The following is a 21,264-nucleotide window of genomic DNA, read 5'->3' on the forward strand; positions in this document are numbered from 1 at the left end:
AAGAAGAATTAACCACAGCCTCAGCCTGCCGCCCGGGACCAGAATAGGGCCTGAAGCAATCCTGCGCTTTTGCGGCCAGCTCCCAAGAAAGCGAGTTGAAAAATGGAGCTCAGGGGCACTGCAATTCACAAACCTGCAGAGTTATAAATGATAACTCTCGTCCACAAATATATTGACGGAAGACAACAGAGAGGATTTGAAAGCAAGGCAGAATTGCAGGAAACAGATTTCAGGAGGTAGATTCGAATCGCCTTTAAAGCACGGGAAAAGCGGCAAAACCTCGACAATGATGCCCTTGGCCAAAAAGGGCGTATGCGTTTTTTCCTGAATATATTCAGGAAAAAACGCATACGCCCTTTTTGGCCAACCAAGCAACCTGGAAAGGCAAATCAGCGCTACAAAGAAGTCTCGCTTCCCATCGGTCAAAAGGGCCATGCTGAATAAAGTGTCAAAACCAGAAATGCAGGACAGGCCATGGAGAAACGGGAGCCTTGCTACGCTGATGGGCGGGATGTAAATTGCCAACAGCCACTCTGCAGAAGTGTACGGTGTGTCCTGAAACATCGAAAAAACTCAGCTTAGAGAGCATAGGGCACTTCCACTCACGGGCGTATAAATTGGGAAAACTAAAAATCAGCAAGGCACAGGCACCCCAAAGTTTAGGGCTGCTCTGTTGACAAGAACCTCCACTTCGTTACACCTTAAATATCCCAGGAAAGAGAAAAATGGATAAAGAAGTTGTGGTCCTTTTGTACAATGGAATATCACTCAGCCATGAAATCAACGTCATAAGGCTAGTAGCAGCATGATGAGTGGATTTAGGTACGACGATTCTAAGTGAAATAAGTCACACAGAAAAAGACACTTATCATAAGATATCACTTATAGAGGGAATGTAAAAACCGCTACCCTTGAACTGAATTACAAAACAGAACAGAGTCACACGTTTAGAAAACACACTATGGCTGCTTAACGGGAAAGGTGAGGTGGGGTGATGCCTAAAACAAGGGTTTCAAATTAGCTCAGAGACCGTTCCATAAACCCAATATGTAATAGACAAGACCTACTCCTTGCTCAGTGATCTGGACTCAAAACCCCCTATTCACCGCCCAAGAATATATCTGACTAGTAAGAATCTTAAAACCTATGTACTGATATCCCTCTGTAAGTGAGTCAAGTGGGTGTAAAGCGGCATAAACACAGCAGTGAAAAGCAGCTAAACCCCTTTATAAAAATCAATCACTTTTAAAAACCCGTGAAACAAAGACAGTGAAAGAGAGAGAAATTCTTACAAAATTCGTTCAAGGGCTGTGATGCCACCTGGATTGACCATATCTAGACCCACAGCTGATTGAGGCATAAGGGTGGACACTCTTGGGGCTGAGAGGTTTGGTGAGGTTGGGTGAGCAAATGCAGACCCTTTAGAGTAATACTGCGTGGTACCCATCCCACGGCTCCCAAATCTCCAGGTTCAAGGGCATCTTCCTACATCGAAAACATGCATGAGAATCCCAGAAGATGGTACACCGTGTGATCGGGAAAGGTTTCTAAAACGCACCTCATTTCTCATCTCCTTGTGCTCGGGTTCGCCATTCCAGCCGCTTTACTAGCAATCTCCCTCCTTGAGAATCAGCACCTTTAACCTCCTGTTCCGTACAGGTTGCAATTTGTCCTGAGGATGAACGGGAAGAGGGGGAACCAATGAGACACTAGCTCTAGGTGTGGGGACAGGCACAGGTCACTCTATTTTCCCATCAGGAAGAAGAATTAACCACAGGCTCAGCCTGCCGCCCGGGACCAGAATAGGGCCTGAAGCAATCCTGCGCTTTTGCGGCCAGCTCCCAAGAAAGCGAGTTGAAAAATGGAGCTCAGGGGCACTGCAATTCACAAACCTGCAGAGTTATAAATGATAACTCTCGTCCACAAATATATTGACGGAAGACAACAGAGAGGATTTGAAAGCAAGGCAGAATTGCAGGAAACAGATTTCAGGAGGTAGATTCGAATCGCCTTTAAAGCACGGGAAAAGCGGCAAAACCTCGACAATGATGCCCTTGGCCAAAAAGGGCGTATGCGTTTTTTCCTGAATATATTCAGGAAAAAACGCATACGCCCTTTTTGGCCAACCAAGCAACCTGGAAAGGCAAATCAGCGCTACAAAGAAGTCTCGCTTCCCATCGGTCAAAAGGGCCATGCTGAATAAAGTGTCAAAACCAGAAATGCAGGACAGGCCATGGAGAAACGGGAGCCTTGCTACGCTGATGGGCGGGATGTAAATTGCCAACAGCCACTCTGCAGAAGTGTACGGTGTGTCCTGAAACATCGAAAAAACTCAGCTTAGAGAGCATAGGGCACTTCCACTCACGGGCGTATAAATTGGGAAAACTAAAAATCAGCAAGGCACAGGCACCCCAAAGTTTAGGGCTGCTCTGTTGACAAGAACCTCCACTTCGTTACACCTTAAATATCCCAGGAAAGAGAAAAATGGATAAAGAAGTTGTGGTCCTTTTGTACAATGGAATATCACTCAGCCATGAAATCAACGTCATAAGGCTAGTAGCAGCATGATGAGTGGATTTAGGTACGACGATTCTAAGTGAAATAAGTCACACAGAAAAAGACACTTATCATAAGATATCACTTATAGAGGGAATGTAAAAACCGCTACCCTTGAACTGAATTACAAAACAGAACAGAGTCACACGTTTAGAAAACACACTATGGCTGCTTAACGGGAAAGGTGAGGTGGGGTGATGCCTAAAACAAGGGTTTCAAATTAGCTCAGAGACCGTTCCATAAACCCAATATGTAATAGACAAGACCTACTCCTTGCTCAGTGATCTGGACTCAAAACCCCCTATTCACCGCCCAAGAATATATCTGACTAGTAAGAATCTTAAAACCTATGTACTGATATCCCTCTGTAAGTGAGTCAAGTGGGTGTAAAGCCGCATAAACACAGCAGTGAAAAGCAGCTAAACCCCTTTATAAAAATCAATCACTTTTAAAAACCCGTGAAACAAAGACAGTGAAAGAGAGAGAAATTCTTACAAAATTCGTTCAAGGGCTGTGATGCCACCTGGATTGACCATATCTAGACCCACAGCTGATTGAGGCATAAGGGTGGACACTCTTGGGGCTGAGAGGTTTGGTGAGGTTGGGTGAGCAAATGCAGACCCTTTAGAGTAATACTGCGTGGTACCCATCCCATGGGTCCCAAATCTCCAGGTTCAAGGGCATCTTCCTACATCGAAAACATGCATGAGAATCCCAGAAGATGGTACATCGTGTGATCGGGAAAGGTTTCTAAAACGCACCTCATTTCTCATCTCCTTGTGCTCGGGTTCGCCATTCCAGCCACTTTACTAGCAATCTCCCTCCTTGAGAATCAGCACCTTTAACCTCCTGTTCCGTACAGGTTGCAATTTGTCCTGAGGATGAACGGGAAGAGGGGGAACCAATGAGACACTAGCTCTAGGTGTGGGGACAGGCACAGGTCACTCTATTTTCCCATCAGGAAGAAGAATTAACCACAGCCTCAGCCTGCCGCCCGGGACCAGAATAGGGCCTGAAGCAATCCTGCGCTTTTGCGGCCAGCTCCCAAGAAAGCGAGTTGAAAAATGGAGCTCAGGGGCACTGCAATTCACAAACCTGCGGAGTTATAAATGATAACTCTCGTCCACAAATATATTGACGGAAGACAACAGAGAGGATTTGAAAGCAAGGCAGAATTGCAGGAAACAGATTTCAGGAGGTAGATTCGAATCGCCTTTAAAGCACGGGAAAAGCGGCAAAACCTCGACAATGATGCCCTTGGCCAAAAAGGGCGTATGCGTTTTTTCCTGAATATATTCAGGAAAAAACGCATACGCCCTTTTTGGCCAACCAAGCAACCTGGAAAGGCAAATCAGCGCTACAAAGAAGTCTCGCTTCCCATCGGTCAAAAGGGCCATGCTGAATAAAGTGTCAAAACCAGAAATGCAGGACAGGCCATGGAGAAACGGGAGCCTTGCTACGCTGATGGGCGGGATGTAAATTGCCAACAGCCACTCTGCAGAAGTGTACGGTGTGTCCTGAAACATCGAAAAAACTCAGCTTAGAGAGCATAGGGCACTTCCACTCACGGGCGTATAAATTGGGAAAACTAAAAATCAGCAAGGCACAGGCACCCCAAAGTTTAGGGCTGCTCTGTTGACAAGAACCTCCACTTCATTACACCTTAAATATCCCAGGAAAGAGAAAAATGGATAAAGAAGTTGTGGTCCTTTTGTACAATGGAATATCACTCAGCCATGAAATCAACGTCATAAGGCTAGTAGCAGCATGATGAGTGGATTTAGGTACGACGATTCTAAGTGAAATAAGTCACACAGAAAAAGACACTTATCATAAGATATCACTTATAGAGGGAATGTAAAAACCGCTACCCTTGAACTGAATTACAAAACAGAACAGAGTCACACGTTTAGAAAACACACTATGGCTGCTTAACGGGAAAGGTGAGGTGGGGTGATGCATAAAACAAGGGTTTCAAATTAGCTCAGAGACCGTTCCATAAACCCAATATGTAATAGACAAGACCTACTCTTTGCTCAGTGATCTGGACTCAAAACCCCCTATTCACCGCCCAAGAATATATCTGACTAGTAAGAATCTTAAAACCTATGTACTGATATCCCTCTGTAAGTGAGTCAAGTGGGTGTAAAGCCGCATAAACACAGCAGTGAAAAGCAGCTAAACCACTTTATAAAAATCAATCACTTTTAAAAACCCGTGAAACAAAGACAGTGAAAGAGAGAGAAATTCTTACAAAATTCGTTCAAGGGCTGTGATGCCACCTGGATTGACCATATCTAGACCCACAGCTGATTGAGGCATAAGGGTGGACACTCTTGGGGTTGAGAGGTTTGGTGAGGTTGGGTGAGCAAATGCAGACCCTTTAGAGTAATACTGCGTGGTACCCATCCCATGGGTCCCAAATCTCCAGGTTCAAGGGCATCTTCCTACATCGAAAACATGCATGAGAATCCCAGAAGATGGTACACCGTGTGATCGGGAAAGGTTTCTAAAACGCACCTCATTTCTCATCTCCTTGTGCTCGGGTTCGCCATTACAGCCGCTTTACTAGCAATCTCCCTCCTTGAGAATCAGCACCTTTAACCTCCTGTTCCGTACAGGTTGCAATTTGTCCTGAGGATGAACGGGAAGAGGGGGAACCAATGAGACACTAGCTCTAGGTGTGGGGACAGGCACAGGTCACTCTATTTTCCCATCAGGAAGAAGAATTAACCACAGCCTCAGCCTGCCGCCCGGGACCAGAATAGGGCCTGAAGCAATCCTGCGCTTTTGCGGCCAGCTCCCAAGAAAGCGAGTTGAAAAATGGAGCTCAGGGGCACTGCAATTCACAAACCTGCAGAGTTATAAATGATAACTCTCGTCCACAAATATATTGACGGAAGACAACAGAGAGGATTTGAAAGCAAGGCAGAATTGCAGGAAACAGATTTCAGGAGGTAGATTCGAATCGCCTTTAAAGCACGGGAAAAGCGGCAAAACCTCGACAATGATGCCCTTGGCCAAAAAGGGCGTATGCGTTTTTTCCTGAATATATTCAGGAAAAAACGCATACGCCCTTTTTGGCCAACCAAGCAACCTGGAAAGGCAAATCAGCGCTACAAAGAAGTCTCGCTTCCCATCGGTCAAAAGGGCCATGCTGAATAAAGTGTCAAAACCAGAAATGCAGGACAGGCCATGGAGAAACGGGAGCCTTGCTACGCTGATGGGCGGGATGTAAATTGCCAACAGCCACTCTGCAGAAGTGTACGGTGTGTCCTGAAACATCGAAAAAACTCAGCTTAGAGAGCATAGGGCACTTCCACTCACGGGCGTATAAATTGGGAAAACTAAAAATCAGCAAGGCACAGGCACCCCAAAGTTTAGGGCTGCTCTGTTGACAAGAACCTCCACTTCGTTACACCTTAAATATCCCAGGAAAGAGAAAAATGGATAAAGAAGTTGTGGTCCTTTTGTACAATGGAATATCACTCAGCCATGAAATCAACGTCATAAGGCTAGTAGCAGCATGATGAGTGGATTTAGGTACGACGATTCTAACTGAAATAAGTCACACAGAAAAAGACACTTATCATAAGATATCACTTATAGAGGGAATGTAAAAACCGCTACCCTTGAACTGAATTACAAAACAGAACAGAGTCACACGTTTAGAAAACACACTATGGCTGCTTAACGGGAAAGGTGAGGTGGGGTGATGCATAAAACAAGGGTTTCAAATTAGCTCAGAGACCGTTCCATAAACCCAATATGTAATAGACAAGACCTACTCCTTGCTCAGTGATCTGGACTCAAAACCCCCTATTCACCGCCCAAGAATATATCTGACTAGTAAGAATCTTAAAACCTATGTACTGATATCCCTCTGTAAGTGAGTCAAGTGGGTGTAAAGCCGCATAAACACAGCAGTGAAAAGCAGCTAAACCCCTTTATAAAAATCAATCACTTTTAAAAACCCGTGAAACAAAGACAGTGAAAGAGAGAGAAATTCTTACAAAATTCGTTCAAGGGCTGTGATGCCACCTGGATTGACCATATCTAGACCCACAGCTGATTGAGGCATAAGGGTGGACACTCTTGGGGCTGAGAGGTTTGGTGAGGTTGGGTGAGCAAATGCAGACCCTTTAGAGTAATACTGCGTGGTACCCATCCCATGGGTCCCAAATCTCCAGGTTCAAGGGCATCTTCCTACATTGAAAACATGCATGAGAATCCCAGAAGATGGTACATCGTGTGATCGGGAAAGGTTTCTAAAACGCACCTCATTTCTCATCTCCTTGTGCTCGGGTTCGCCATTCCAGCCACTTTACTAGCAATCTCCCTCCTTGAGAATCAGCACCTTTAACCTCCTGTTCCGTACAGGTTGCAATTTGTCCTGAGGATGAACGGGAAGAGGGGGAACCAATGAGACACTAGCTCTAGGTGTGGGGACAGGCACAGGTCACTCTATTTTCCCATCAGGAAGAAGAATTAACCACAGCCTCAGCCTGCCGCCCGGGACCAGAATAGGGCCTGAAGCAATCCTGCGCTTTTGCGGCCAGCTCCCAAGAAAGCGAGTTGAAAAATGGAGCTCAGGGGCACTGCAATGCACAAACCTGCGGAGTTATAAATGATAACTCTCGTCCACAAATATATTGACGGAAGACAACAGAGAGGATTTGAAAGCAAGGCAGAATTGCAGGAAACAGATTTCAGGAGGTAGATTCGAATCGCCTTTAAAGCACGGGAAAAGCGGCAAAACCTCGACAATGATGCCCTTGGCCAAAAAGGGCGTATGCGTTTTTTCCTGAATATATTCAGGAAAAAACGCATACGCCCTTTTTGGCCAACCAAGCAACCTGGAAAGGCAAATCAGCGCTACAAAGAAGTCTCGCTTCCCATCGGTCAAAAGGGCCATGCTGAATAAAGTGTCAAAACCAGAAATGCAGGACAGGCCATGGAGAAACGGGAGCCTTGCTACGCTGATGGGCGGGATGTAAATTGCCAACAGCCACTCTGCAGAAGTGTACGGTGTGTCCTGAAACATCGAAAAAACTCAGGTTAGAGAGCATAGGGCACTTCCACTCACGGGCGTATAAATTGGGAAAACTAAAAATCAGCAAGGCACAGGCACCCCAAAGTTTAGGGCTGCTCTGTTGACAAGAACCTCCACTTCATTACACCTTAAATATCCCAGGAAAGAGAAAAATGGATAAAGAAGTTGTGGTCCTTTTGTACAATGGAATATCACTCAGCCATGAAATCAACGTCATAAGGCTAGTAGCAGCATGATGAGTGGATTTAGGTACGACGATTCTAAGTGAAATAAGTCACACAGAAAAAGACACTTATCATAAGATATCACTTATAGAGGGAATGTAAAAACCGCTACCCTTGAACTGAATTACAAAACAGAACAGAGTCACACGTTTAGAAAACACACTATGGCTGCTTAACGGGAAAGGTGAGGTGGGGTGATGCATAAAACAAGGGTTTCAAATTAGCTCAGAGACCGTTCCATAAACCCAATATGTAATAGACAAGACCTACTCTTTGCTCAGTGATCTGGACTCAAAACCCCCTATTCACCGCCCAAGAATATATCTGACTAGTAAGAATCTTAAAACCTATGTACTGATATCCCTCTGTAAGTGAGTCAAGTGGGTGTAAAGCCGCATAAACACAGCAGTGAAAAGCAGCTAAACCACTTTATAAAAATCAATCACTTTTAAAAACCCGTGAAACAAAGACAGTGAAAGAGAGAGAAATTCTTACAAAATTCGTTCAAGGGCTGTGATGCCACCTGGATTGACCATATCTAGACCCACAGCTGATTGAGGCATAAGGGTGGACACTCTTGGGGTTGAGAGGTTTGGTGAGGTTGGGTGAGCAAATGCAGACCCTTTAGAGTAATACTGCGTGGTACCCATCCCATGGGTCCCAAATCTCCAGGTTCAAGGGCATCTTCCTACATCGAAAACATGCATGAGAATCCCAGAAGATGGTACACCGTGTGATCGGGAAAGGTTTCTAAAACGCACCTCATTTCTCATCTCCTTGTGCTCGGGTTCGCCATTACAGCCGCTTTACTAGCAATCTCCCTCCTTGAGAATCAGCACCTTTAACCTCCTGTTCCGTACAGGTTGCAATTTGTCCTGAGGATGAACGGGAAGAGGGGGAACCAATGAGACACTAGCTCTAGGTGTGGGGACAGGCACAGGTCACTCTATTTTCCCATCAGGAAGAAGAATTAACCACAGCCTCAGCCTGCCGCCCGGGACCAGAATAGGGCCTGAAGCAATCCTGCGCTTTTGCGGCCAGCTCCCAAGAAAGCGAGTTGAAAAATGGAGCTCAGGGGCACTGCAATTCACAAACCTGCAGAGTTATAAATGATAACTCTCGTCCACAAATATATTGACGGAAGACAACAGAGAGGATTTGAAAGCAAGGCAGAATTGCAGGAAACAGATTTCAGGAGGTAGATTCGAATCGCCTTTAAAGCACGGGAAAAGCGGCAAAACCTCGACAATGATGCCCTTGGCCAAAAAGGGCGTATGCGTTTTTTCCTGAATATATTCAGGAAAAAACGCATACGCCCTTTTTGGCCAACCAAGCAACCTGGAAAGGCAAATCAGCGCTACAAAGAAGTCTCGCTTCCCATCGGTCAAAAGGGCCATGCTGAATAAAGTGTCAAAACCAGAAATGCAGGACAGGCCATGGAGAAACGGGAGCCTTGCTACGCTGATGGGCGGGATGTAAATTGCCAACAGCCACTCTGCAGAAGTGTACGGTGTGTCCTGAAACATCGAAAAAACTCAGCTTAGAGAGCATAGGGCACTTCCACTCACGGGCGTATAAATTGGGAAAACTAAAAATCAGCAAGGCACAGGCACCCCAACGTTTAGGGCTGCTCTGTTGACAAGAACCTCCACTTCGTTACACCTTAAATATCCCAGGAAAGAGAAAAATGGATAAAGAAGTTGTGGTCCTTTTGTACAATGGAATATCACTCAGCCATGAAATCAACGTCATAAGGCTAGTAGCAGCATGATGAGTGGATTTAGGTACGACGATTCTAAGTGAAATAAGTCACACAGAAAAAGACACTTATCATAAGATATCACTTATAGAGGGAATGTAAAAACCGCTACCCTTGAACTGAATTACAAAACAGAACAGAGTCACACGTTTAGAAAACACACTATGGCTGCTTAACGGGAAAGGTGAGGTGGGGTGATGCCTAAAACAAGGGTTTCAAATTAGCTCAGAGACCGTTCCATAAACCCAATATGTAATAGACAAGACCTACTCTTTGCTCAGTGATCTGGACTCAAAACCCCCTATTCACCGCCCAAGAATATATCTGACTAGTAAGAATCTTAAAACCTATGTACTGATATCCCTCTGTAAGTGAGTCAAGTGGGTGTAAAGCGGCATAAACACAGCAGTGAAAAGCAGCTAAACCCCTTTATAAAAATCAATCACTTTTAAAATCCCGTGAAACAAAGACAGTGAAAGAGAGAGAAATTCTTACAAAATTCGTTCAAGGGCTGTGATGCCACCTGGATTGACCATATCTAGACCCACAGCTGATTGAGGCATAAGGGTGGACACTCTTGGGGCTGAGAGGTTTGGTGAGGTTGGGTGAGCAAATGCAGACCCTTTAGAGTAATACTGCGTGGTACCCATCCCATGGGTCCCAAATCTCCAGGTTCAAGGGCATCTTCCTACATCGAAAACATGCATGAGAATCCCAGAAGATGGTACATCGTGTGATCGGGAAAGGTTTCTAAAACGCACCTCATTTCTCATCTCCTTGTGCTCGGGTTCGCCATTCCAGCCGCTTTACTAGCAATCTCCCTCCTTGAGAATCAGCACCTTTAACCTCCTGTTCCGTACAGGTTGCAATTTGTCCTGAGGATGAACGGGAAGAGGGGGAACCAATGAGACACTAGCTCTAGGTGTGGGGACAGGCACAGGTCACTCTATTTTCCCATCAGGAAGAAGAATTAACCACAGCCTCAGCCTGCCGCCCGGGACCAGAATAGGGCCTGAAGCAATCCTGCGCTTTTGCGGCCAGCTCCCAAGAAAGCGAGTTGAAAAATGGAGCTCAGGGGCACTGCAATTCACAAACCTGCAGAGTTATAAATGATAACTCTCGTCCACAAATATATTGACGGAAGACAACAGAGAGGATTTGAAAGCAAGGCAGAATTGCAGGAAACAGATTTCAGGAGGTAGATTCGAATCGCCTTTAAAGCACGGGAAAAGCGGCAAAACCTCGACAATGATGCCCTTGGCCAAAAAGGGCGTATGCGTTTTTTCCTGAATATATTCAGGAAAAAACGCATACGCCCTTTTTGGCCAACCAAGCAACCTGGAAAGGCAAATCAGCGCTACAAAGAAGTCTCGCTTCCCATCGGTCAAAAGGGCCATGCTGAATAAAGTGTCAAAACCAGAAATGCAGGACAGGCCATGGAGAAACGGGAGCCTTGCTACGCTGATGGGCGGGATGTAAATTGCCAACAGCCACTCTGCAGAAGTGTACGGTGTGTCCTGAAACATCGAAAAAACTCAGCTTAGAGAGCATAGGGCACTTCCACTCACGGGCGTATAAATTGGGAAAACTAAAAATCAGCAAGGCACAGGCACCCCAACGTTTAGGGCTGCTCTGTTGACAAGAACCTCCACTTCGTTACACCTTAAATATCCCAGGAAAGAGAAAAATGGATAAAGAAGTTGTGGTCCTTTTGTACAATGGAATATCACTCAGCCATGAAATCAACGTCATAAGGCTAGTAGCAGCATGATGAGTGGATTTAGGTACGACGATTCTAAGTGAAATAAGTCACACAGAAAAAGACACTTATCATAAGATATCACTTATAGAGGGAATGTAAAAACCGCTACCCTTGAACTGAATTACAAAACAGAACAGAGTCACACGTTTAGAAAACACACTATGGCTGCTTAACGGGAAAGGTGAGGTGGGGTGATGCCTAAAACAAGGGTTTCAAATTAGCTCAGAGACCGTTCCATAAACCCAATATGTAATAGACAAGACCTACTCTTTGCTCAGTGATCTGGACTCAAAACCCCCTATTCACCGCCCAAGAATATATCTGACTAGTAAGAATCTTAAAACCTATGTACTGATATCCCTCTGTAAGTGAGTCAAGTGGGTGTAAAGCGGCATAAACACAGCAGTGAAAAGCAGCTAAACCCCTTTATAAAAATCAATCACTTTTAAAAACCCGTGAAACAAAGACAGTGAAAGAGAGAGAAATTCTTACAAAATTCGTTCAAGGGCTGTGATGCCACCTGGATTGACCATATCTAGACCCACAGCTGATTGAGGCATAAGGGTGGACACTCTTGGGGCTGAGAGGTTTGGTGAGGTTGGGTGAGCAAATGCAGACCCTTTAGAGTAATACTGCGTGGTACCCATCCCATGGGTCCCAAATCTCCAGGTTCAAGGGCATCTTCCTACATCGAAAACATGCATGAGAATCCCAGAAGATGGTACATCGTGTGATCGGGAAAGGTTTCTAAAACGCACCTCATTTCTCATCTCCTTGTGCTCGGGTTCGCCATTCCAGCCGCTTTACTAGCAATCTCCCTCCTTGAGAATCAGCACCTTTAACCTCCTGTTCCGTACAGGTTGCAATTTGTCCTGAGGATGAACGGGAAGAGGGGGAACCAATGAGACACTAGCTCTAGGTGAGGGGACAGGCACAGGTCACTCTATTTTCCCATCAGGAAGAAGAATTAACCACAGCCTCAGCCTGCCGCCCGGGACCAGAATAGGGCCTGAAGCAATCCTGCGCTTTTGCGGCCAGCTCCCAAGAAAGCGAGTTGAAAAATGGAGCTCAGGGGCACTGCAATTCACAAACCTGCAGAGTTATAAATGATAACTCTCGTCCACAAATATATTGACGGAAGACAACAGAGAGGATTTGAAAGCAAGGCAGAATTGCAGGAAACAGATTTCAGGAGGTAGATTCAAATCGCCTTTAAAGCACGGGAAAAGCGGCAAAACCTCGACAATGATGCCCTTGGCCAAAAAGGGCGTATGCGTTTTTTCCTGAATATATTCAGGAAAAAACGCATACGCCCTTTTTGGCCAACCAAGCAACCTGGAAAGACAAATCAGCGCTACAAAGAAGTCTCGCTTCCCATCGGTCAAAAGGGCCATGCTGAATAAAGTGTCAAAACCAGAAATGCAGGACAGGCCATGGAGAAACGGGAGCCTTGCTACGCTGATGGGCGGGATGTAAATTGCCAACAGCCACTCTGCAGAAGTGTACGGTGTGTCCTGAAACATCGAAAACACTCAGCTTAGAGAGCATAGGGCACTTCCACTCACGGGCGTATAAATTGGGAAAACTAAAAATCAGCAAGGCACAGGCACCCCAAAGTTTAGGGCTGCTCTGTTGACAAGAACCTCCACTTCGTTACACCTTAAATATCCCAGGAAAGAGAAAAATGGATAAAGAAGTTGTGGTCCTTTTGTACAATGGAATATCACTCAGCCATGAAATCAACGTCATAAGGCTAGTAGCAGCATGATCAGTGGATTTAGGTACGACGATTCTAAGTGAAATAAGTCACACAGAAAAAGACACTTATCATAAGATATCACTTATAGAGGGAATGTAAAAACCGCTACCCTTGAACTGAATTACAAAACAGAACAGAGTCACACGTTTAGAAGACACACTATGGCTGCTTAACGGGAAAGGTGAGGTGGGGTGATGCATAAAACAAGGGTTTCAAATTAGCTCAGAGACCGTTCCATAAACCCAATATGTAATAGACAAGACCTACTCCTTGCTCAGTGATCTGGACTCAAAACCCCCTATTCACCGCCCAAGAATATATCTGACTAGTAAGAATCTTAAAACCTATGTACTGATATCCCTCTGTAAGTGAGTCAAGTGGGTGTAAAGCGGCATAAACACAGCAGTGAAAAGCAGCTAAACCCCTTTATAAAAATCAATCACTTTTAAAAACCCGTGAAACAAAGACAGTGAAAGAGAGAGAAATTCTTACAAAATTCGTTCAAGGGCTGTGATGCCACCTGGATTGACCATATCTAGACCCACAGCTGATTGAGGCATAAGGGTGGACACTCTTGGGGCTGAGAGGTTTGGTGAGGTTGGGTGAGCAAATGCAGACCCTTTAGAGTAATACTGCGTGGTACCCATCCCATGGGTCCCAAATCTCCAGGTTCAAGGGCATCTTCCTACATCGAAAACATGCATGAGAATCCCAGAAGATGGTACATCGTGTGATCGGGAAAGGTTTCTAAAACGCACCTCATTTCTCATCTCCTTGTGCTCGGGTTCGCCATTCCAGCCACTTTACTAGCAATCTCCCTCCTTGAGAATCAGCACCTTTAACCTCCTGTTCCGTACAGGTTGCAATTTGTCCTGAGGATGAACGGGAAGAGGGGGAACCAATGAGACACTAGCTCTAGGTGTGGGGACAGGCACAGGTCACTCTATTTTCCCATCAGGAAGAAGAATTAACCACAGCCTCAGCCTGCCGCCCGGGACCAGAATAGGGCCTGAAGCAATCCTGCGCTTTTGCGGCCAGCTCCCAAGAAAGCGAGTTGAAAAATGGAGCTCAGGGGCACTGCAATTCACAAACCTGCAGAGTTATAAATGATAACTCTCGTCCACAAATATATTGACGGAAGACAACAGAGAGGATTTGAAAGCAAGGCAGAATTGCAGGAAACAGATTTCAGGAGGTAGATTCGAATCGCCTTTAAAGCACGGGAAAAGCGGCAAAACCTCGACAATGATGCCCTTGGCCAAAAAGGGCGTATGCGTTTTTTCCTGAATATATTCAGGAAAAAACGCATACGCCCTTTTTGGCCAACCAAGCAACCTGGAAAGGCAAATCAGCGCTACAAAGAAGTCTCGCTTCCCATCGGTCAAAAGGGCCATGCTGAATAAAGTGTCAAAACCAGAAATGCAGGACAGGCCATGGAGAAACGGGAGCCTTGCTACGCTGATGGGCGGGATGTAAATTGCCAACAGCCACTCTGCAGAAGTGTACGGTGTGTCCTGAAACATCGAAAACACTCAGCTTAGAGAGCATAGGGCACTTCCACTCACGGGCGTATAAATTGGGAAAACTAAAAATCAGCAAGGCACAGGCACCCCAAAGTTTAGGGCTGCTCTGTTGACAAGAACCTCCACTTCGTTACACCTTAAATATCCCAGGAAAGAGAAAAATGGATAAAGAAGTTGTGGTCCTTTTGTACAATGGAATATCACTCAGCCATGAAATCAACGTCATAAGGCTAGTAGCAGCATGATGAGTGGATTTAGGTACGACGATTCTAAGTGAAATAAGTCACACAGAAAAAGACACTTATCATAAGATATCACTTATAGAGGGAATGTAAAAACCGCTACCCTTGAACTGAATTACAAAACAGAACAGAGTCACACGTTTAGAAAACACACTATGGCTGCTTAACGGGAAAGGTGAGGTGGGGTGATGCCTAAAACAAGGGTTTCAAATTAGCTCAGAGACCGTTCCATAAACCCAATATGTAATAGACAAGACCTACTCCTTGCTCAGTGATCTGGACTCAAAACCCCCTATTCACCGCCCAAGAATATATCTGACTAGTAAGAATCTTAAAACCTATGTACTGATATCCCTCTGTAAGTGAGTCAAGTGGGTGTAAAGCCGCATAAACACAGCAGTGAAAAGCAGCTAAACCCCTTTATAAAAATCAATCACTTTTAAAAACCCGTGAAACAAAGACAGTGAAAGAGAGAGAAATTCTTACAAAATTCGTTCAAGGGCTGTGATGCCACCTGGATTGACCATATCTAGACCCACAGCTGATTGAGGCATAAGGGTGGACACTCTTGGGGCTGAGAGGTTTGGTGAGGTTGGGTGAGCAAATGCAGACCCTTTAGAGTAATACTGCGTGGTACCCATCCCATGGGTCCCAAATCTCCAGGTTCAAGGGCATCTTCCTACATCGAAAACATGCATGAGAATCCCAGAAGATGGTACATCGTGTGATCGGGAAAGGTTTCTAAAACGCACCTCATTTCTCATCTCCTTGTGCTCGGGTTCGCCATTCCAGCCGCTTTACTAGCAATCTCCCTCCTTGAGAATCAGCACCTTTAACCTCCTGTTCCGTACAGGTTGCAATTGGTCCTGAGGATGAACGGGAAGAGGGGGAACCAATGAGACACTAGCTCTAGGTGTGGGGACAGGCACAGGTCACTCTATTTTCCCATCAGGAAGAAGAATTAACCACAGGCTCAGCCTGCCGCCCGGGACCAGAATAGGGCCTGAAGCAATCCTGCGCTTTTGCGGCCAGCTCCCAAGAAAGCGAGTTGAAAAATGGAGCTCAGGGGCACTGCAATTCACAAACCTGCGGAGTTATAAATGATAACTCTCGTCCACAAATATATTGACGGAAGACAACAGAGAGGATTTGAAAGCAAGGCAGAATTGCAGGAAACAGATTTCAGGAGGTAGATTCGAATCGCCTTTAAAGCACGGGAAAAGCGGCAAAACCTCGACAATGATGCCCTTGGCCAAAAAGGGCGTATGCGTTTTTTCCTGAATATATTCAGGAAAAAACGCATACGCCCTTTTTGGCCAACCAAGCAACCTGGAAAGGCAAATCAGCGCTACAAAGAAGTCTCGCTTCCCATCGGTCAAAAGGGCCATGCTGAATAAAGTGTCAAAACCAGAAATGCAGGACAGGCCATGGAGAAACGGGAGCCTTGCTACGCTGATGGGCGGGATGTAAATTGCCAACAGCCACTCTGCAGAAGTGTACGGTGTGTCCTGAAACATCGAAAAAACTCAGCTTAGAGAGCATAGGGCACTTCCACTCACGGGCGTATAAATTGGGAAAACTAAAAATCAGCAAGGCACAGGCACCCCAAAGTTTAGGGCTGCTCTGTTGACAAGAACCTCCACTTCGTTACACCTTAAATATCCCAGGAAAGAGAAAAATGGATAAAGAAGTTGTGGTCCTTTTGTACAATGGAATATCACTCAGCCATGAAATCAACGTCATAAGGCTAGTAGCAGCATGATGAGTGGATTTAGGTACGACGATTCTAAGTGAAATAAGTCACACAGAAAAAGACACTTATCATAAGATATCACTTATAGAGGGAATGTAAAAACCGCTACCCTTGAACTGAATGCAAAACAGAACAGAGTCACACGTTTAGAAAACACACTATGGCTGCTTAACGGGAAAGGTGAGGTGGGGTGATGCATAAAACAAGGGTTTCAAATTAGCTCAGAGACCGTTCCATAAACCCAATATGTAATAGACAAGACCTACTCCTTGCTCAGTGATCTGGACTCAAAACCCCCTATTCACCGCCCAAGAATATATCTGACTAGTAAGAATCTTAAAACCTATCTACTGATATCCCTCTGTAAGTGAGTCAAGTGGGTGTAAAGCGGCATAAACACAGCAGTGAAAAGCAGCTAAACCCCTTTATAAAAATCAATCACTTTTAAAATCCCGTGAAACAAAGACAGTGAAAGAGAGAGAAATTCTTACAAAATTCGTTCAAGGGCTGTGATGCCACCTGGATTGACCATATCTAGACCCACAGCTGATTGAGTCATAAGGGTGGACACTCTTGGGGCTGAGAGGTTTGGTGAGGTTGGGTGAGCAAATGCAGACCCTTTAGAGTAATACTGCGTGGTACCCATCCCATGGGTCCCAAATCTCCAGGTTCAAGGGCATCTTCCTACATCGAAAACATGCATGAGAATCCCAGAAGATGGTACATCGTGTGATCGGGAAAGGTTTCTAAAACGCACCTCATTTCTCATCTCCTTGTGCTCGGGTTCGCCATTCCAGCCGCTTTACTAGCAATCTCCCTCCTTGAGAATCAGCACCTTTAACCTCCTGTTCCGTACAGGTTGCAATTTGTCCTGAGGATGAACGGGAAGAGGGGGAACCAATGAGACACTAGCTCTAGGTGTGGGGACAGGCACAGGTCACTCTATTTTCCCATCAGGAAGAAGAATTAACCACAGCCTCAGCCTGCCGCCCGGGACCAGAATAGGGCCTGAAGCAATCCTGCGCTTTTGCGGCCAGCTCCCAAGAAAGCGAGTTGAAAAATGGAGCTCAGGGGCACTGCAATTCACAAACCTGCAGAGTTATAAATGATAACTCTCGTCCACAAATATATTGACGGAAGACAACAGAGAGGATTTGAAAGCAAGGCAGAATTGCAGGAAACAGATTTCAGGAGGTAGATTCGAATCGCCTTTAAAGCACGGGAAAAGCGGCAAAACCTCGACAATGATGCCCTTGGCCAAAAAGGGCGTATGCGTTTTTTCCTGAATATATTCAGGAAAAAACGCATACGCCCTTTTTGGCCAACCAAGCAACCTGGAAAGGCAAATCAGCGCTACAAAGAAGTCTCGCTTCCCATCGGTCAAAAGGGCCATGCTGAATAAAGTGTCAAAACCAGAAATGCAGGACAGGCCATGGAGAAACGGGAGCCTTGCTACGCTGATGGGCGGGATGTAAATTGCCAACAGCCACTCTGCAGAAGTGTACGGTGTGTCCTGAAACATCGAAAACACTCAGCTTAGAGAGCATAGGGCACTTCCACTCACGGGCGTATAAATTGGGAAAACTAAAAATCAGCAAGGCACAGGCACCCCAAAGTTTAGGGCTGCTCTGTTGACAAGAACCTCCACTTCGTTACACCTTAAATATCCCAGGAAAGAGAAAAATGGATAAAGAAGTTGTGGTCCTTTTGTACAATGGAATATCACTCAGCCATGAAATCAACGTCATAAGGCTAGTAGCAGCATGATGAGTGGATTTAGGTACGACGATTCTAAGTGAAATAAGTCACACAGAAAAAGACACTTATCATAAGATATCACTTATAGAGGGAATGTAAAAACCGCTACCCTTGAACTGAATTACAAAACAGAACAGAGTCACACGTTTAGAAAACACACTATGGCTGCTTAACGGGAAAGGTGAGGTGGGGTGATGCCTAAAACAAGGGTTTCAAATTAGCTCAGAGACCGTTCCATAAACCCAATATGTAATAGACAAGACCTACTCCTTGCTCAGTGATCTGGACTCAAAACCCCCTATTCACCGCCCAAGAATATATCTGACTAGTAAGAATCTTAAAACCTATGTACTGATATCCCTCTGTAAGTGAGTCAAGTGGGTGTAAAGCGGCATAAACACAGCAGTGAAAAGCAGCTAAACCCCTTTATAAAAATCAATCACTTTTAAAAACCCGTGAAACAAAGACAGTGAAAGAGAGAGAAATTCTTACAAAATTCGTTCAAGGGCTGTGATGCCACCTGGATTGACCATATCTAGACCCACAGCTGATTGAGGCATAAGGGTGGACACTCTTGGGGCTGAGAGGTTTGGTGAGGTTGGGTGAGCAAATGCAGACCCTTTAGAGTAATACTGCGTGGTACCCATCCCATGGGTCCCAAATCTCCAGGTTCAAGGGCATCTTCCTACATCGAAAACATGCATGAGAATCCCAGAAGATGGTACATCGTGTGATCGGGAAAGGTTTCTAAAACGCACCTCATTTCTCATCTCCTTGTGCTCGGGTTCGCCATTCCAGCCGCTTTACTAGCAATCTCCCTCCTTGAGAATCAGCACCTTTAACCTCCTGTTCCGTACAGGTTGCAATTTGTCCTGAGGATGAACGGGAAGAGGGGGATCCAATGAGACACTAGCTCTAGGTGTGGGGACAGGCACAGGTCACTCTATTTTCCCATCAGGAAGAAGAATTAACCACAGCCTCAGCCTGCCGCCCGGGACCAGAATAGGGCCTGAAGCAATCCTGCGCTTTTGCGGCCAGCTCCCAAGAAAGCGAGTTGAAAAATGGAGCTCAGGGGCACTGCAATTCACAAACCTGCAGAGTTATAAATGATAACTCTCGTCCACAAATATATTGACGGAAGACAACAGAGAGGATTTGAAAGCAAGGCAGAATTGCAGGAAACAGATTTCAGGAGGTAGATTCGAATCGCCTTTAAAGCACGGGAAAAGCAGCAAAACCTCGACAATGATGCCCTTGGCCAAAAAGGGCGTATGCGTTTTTTCCTGAATATATTCAGGAAAAAACGCATACGCCCTTTTTGGCCAACCAAGCAACCTGGAAAGGCAAATCAGCGCTACAAAGAAGTCTCGCTTCCCATCGGTCAAAAGGGCCATGCTGAATAAAGTGTCAAAACCAGAAATGCAGGACAGGCCATGGAGAAACGGGAGCCTTGCTACGCTGATGGGCGGGATGTAAATTGCCAACAGCCACTCTGCAGAAGTGTACGGTGTGTCCTGAAACATCGAAAAAACTCAGCTTAGAGAGCATAGGGCACTTCCACTCACGGGCGTATAAATTGGGAAAACTAAAAATCAGCAAGGCACAGGCACCCCAAAGTTTAGGGCTGCTCTGTTGACAAGAACCTCCACTTCGTTACACCTTAAATATCCCAGGAAAGAGAAAAATGGATAAAGAAGTTGTGGTCCTTTTGTACAATGGAATATCACTCAGCCATGAAATCAACGTCATAAGGCTAGTAGCAGCATGATGAGTGGATTTAGGTACGACGATTCTAAGTGAAATAAGTCACACAGAAAAAGACACTTATCATAAGATATCACTTATAGAGGGAATGTAAAAACCGCTACCCTTGAACTGAATTACAAAACAGAACAGAGTCACACGTTTAGAAAACACACTATGGCTGCTTAACGGGAAAGGTGAGGTGGGGTGATGCCTAAAACAAGGGTTTCAAATTAGCTCAGAGACCGTTCCATAAACCCAATATGTAATAGACAAGACCTACTCTTTGCTCAGTGATCTGGACTCAAAACCCCCTATTCACCGCCCAAGAATATATCTGACTAGTAAGAATCTTAAAACCTATGTACTGATATCCCTCTGTAAGTGAGTCAAGTGGGTGTAAAGCGGCATAAACACAGCAGTGAAAAGCAGCTAAACCCCTTTATAAAAATCAATCACTTTTAAAATACTGTGAAACAAAGACAGTGAAAGAGAGAGAAATTCTTACAAAATTCGTTCAAGGGCTGTGATGCCACCTGGATTGACCATATCTAGACCCACAGCTGATTGAGGCATAAGGGTGGACACTCTTGGGGCTGAGAGGTTTGGTGAGGTTGGGTGAGCAAATGCAGACCCTTTAGAGTAATACTGCGTGGTACCCATCCCATGGGTCCCAAATCTCCAGGTTCAAGGGCATCTTCCTACATCGAAAACATGCATGAGAATCCCAGAAGATGGTACATCGTGTGATCGGGAAAGGTTTCTAAAACGCACCTCATTTCTCATCTCCTTGTGCTCGGGTTCGCCATTCCAGCCGCTTTACTAGCAATCTCCCTCCTTGAGAATCAGCACCTTTAACCTCCTGTTCCGTACAGGTTGCAATTTGTCCTGAGGATGAACGGGAAGAGGGGGAACCAATGAGACACTAGCTCTAGGTGTGGGGACAGGCACAGGTCACTCTATTTTCCCATCAGGAAGAAGAATTAACCACAGCCTCAGCCTGCCGCCCGGGACCAGAATAGGGCCTGAAGCAATCCTGCGCTTTTGCGGCCAGCTCCCAAGAAAGCGAGTTGAAAAATGGAGCTCAGGGGCACTGCAATTCACAAACCTGCAGAGTTATAAATGATAACTC

Source organism: Balaenoptera borealis, assembly GCF_965194805.1.
Source record: "Balaenoptera borealis genome assembly, chromosome: 2".
Taxonomy (NCBI): Eukaryota; Metazoa; Chordata; class Mammalia; order Artiodactyla; family Balaenopteridae; genus Balaenoptera; species Balaenoptera borealis.